This window comes from Tupaia chinensis, unplaced genomic scaffold (genome assembly GCF_000334495.1).
Source record: "Tupaia chinensis unplaced genomic scaffold, TupChi_1.0 Scaffold000355_1, whole genome shotgun sequence".
NCBI classification, from domain to species: domain Eukaryota; kingdom Metazoa; phylum Chordata; class Mammalia; order Scandentia; family Tupaiidae; genus Tupaia; species Tupaia belangeri.
The window spans coordinates 13921014-13923373 of record NW_006159850.1 but is presented as its reverse complement, the minus strand read 5'-3'; positions in this window follow the sequence as shown (position 1 = coordinate 13923373).

Genomic DNA, 2360 nt, shown 5'->3' with positions numbered 1-2360 from the left:
ACTGCCAGCTTGGGCTTAGGCCTGAGCTGCCAGTGTCCCCGTAACACTGCTCCATGGTCATCTGAAGGAAGACAGATAACCATGTGGGGTGTTTAGGAACTGGGGCTTTGGAAAAGGGTGGGTGCTGAGCGGGCCCTGTCTGCTCGGTGCCTGTGTCCCCTATGAGCAGGGCAGGTGCCTGCCCGGTGAAATCCTGCTGTGGCTGCACACTGGACTGGATGCCTGGGAGTCCCTGAATTTTAGAAAAGCAGGATGAATCACCTTGTGCTTGGCAAAACATTTTCCATGTGTTGTTTTAAGGCCGGTGAGAAGTTTACAAGGCAGGTGTAGACCCAGGTAAGGTTACTGAGGAACACAGAGATAACACTGTGGGTCACGTAGCAGCCCCAGGACGCTCAGTTCTAACTTTCCGACAGAACACCTGCTAAACCAATCGCTCCCGGTAGCTTTGTAATGGCTGCTGTTCACTGAGTGCTCACTGATAGCCAGGCACCTGGTCGGTTTTACTGTCTGCGGGCGAATCCTCGAAGCCTCGTCACTATGTTCTTGGTGAAGAACCAAGACATAGAACTTGCAGGACTTGCCCAAACTGCCAGAAAGGATCTGGAATTCAAACGCGGGTCTTTTTTTTTGGAGAGGTTTTCGCTATAGGGTGCATGTGCTCACCAGACAGACAGAGAGAGACATAGAGACAGAAAGCGAGAAATCACCCCCCATGGGGGATGGTCACACCGCAATCCCTTCTCCTCCATTCTCCTCTCGGGATCTCGGGCACGCACGCACATGCGCCTGGCATGAGTTTTAAGCCACCGGGTCTGGGACGCGAACCACAGTCGACTCCATGGGAGTCCAGTGACATAGCCATTACGCTAACTGCTGGTTCCCAAACACGGGTCTTTTTGATGGCACACCCCGTGCTCTTAGTTATTATCTGTCTTACCCAGCAAACCTGGGCAGATACACCTCAGGGTGAGGATGACTCGTTGGGGTTGAGAAGTCCGAGATAGCAGGATTAGGGGTGAGGGAGGCATGACACAAGTTTGGTTTTACCGGATCTTGTGCTGGGGCTGCCTGGTGAATTATTTTCGAGTCCGGAGTATTGTGGAGGAGACAGCGTTGACCAGGGCACTGTCATCTGGGAGGGAGCCAGACGAGAGTACCAGCTTATCTACCACGGGAAGCACTGTCCAGCCAGGGGCTTGTAAGTTAAAGGAAGGTGGATCCCTCACGGCTAACCAGAGTTCAAGTCCCAGTCCTGTCCACTTGAAAATCACACTGCACATGCATGCACCAAGGATCTTGACAGGATGGAAGACTGGAGGGAAGAAGGACTGTGGCATGGCAACTTCGTTGGAGGTTGACATCTCTCTCTCTCTCTCACCTTCTCACAGACACACACATACACACACGCCTTTTGGCATAAAAATTTTTTTTTTTGCTTTGCTATAGTGCTTGCGCACTCGCTAGAGAGAGACAGGGGTGGGAAGGAGGCTTGTGAGAAATTACACTCCCTCTCTCAGGTTGGCCATGCCGCAGTCCTTTCTCCTTCGTTTTCCTCTTGGGATTTTTGAGCACGCATGCACACGTAACTGATGTGATTTTCAAGCTACCAGGTCTGGGACTTGAACCACGAAGCCAGCCATGTGGGATCCAGCTGTCTTAACCTCCATGTCACCTGCATTTAAACATTTAAAATCTTTTTTAAATTAAAAAAGGCAATTAGGATGAATCTTAGGTAGGGTTCCAGTAGTGCCTGTGGGCAGGCCAGCAGGGCACTTTCAGGGAGCTGTCCCTTTTGACTGGCGCCTCGGGGGTGTATTTAGGAAGTATTAAGAAGGTCCTGTTGGGTGGCCAGCAACAACTTGGCTGACTTTGGCAGGAAGAGGTGTCCCTGGAAGGCTGTGGGAACTGCAGAATCATGGGGGTGACTCGGGCCTGGTTCTCTTGCAGTGTCTTGGAGCGGGTGCGGCAGGAACCAGGGCTAGTGTCCTGAGGGGACCACTGTTGCCAGGATAAATCCTGCCCCAGCTGTGCTCTGTAATTTTGTCACCACAGCTTAGGATTCACAACCCAGGGAGGAAGTATCGTGTTGGCCCCTCCTGGGCCGTGTTCCCTCCCTTGGCTGGGGAAGGATTTGTGGCATAGTGAGCAGTCCTCCCAGACTGCGTGCAAAAGCAAAGGTTCCCAGAAGGGAAAACGGACACCACTAAAGGGCAGTCCAGAAAGGTGCTGGCCGAGGACTTGAGCTGGCGGGTGGTGAAGGCGGTCCTCAGTCTGACAAGTTTCTGAGCAGGCTGCAGGAGACAAAGGGAGGACGCAGAGAGCTAGATCCGGCCCAGGTGAGACGTACTGCAGGCCGG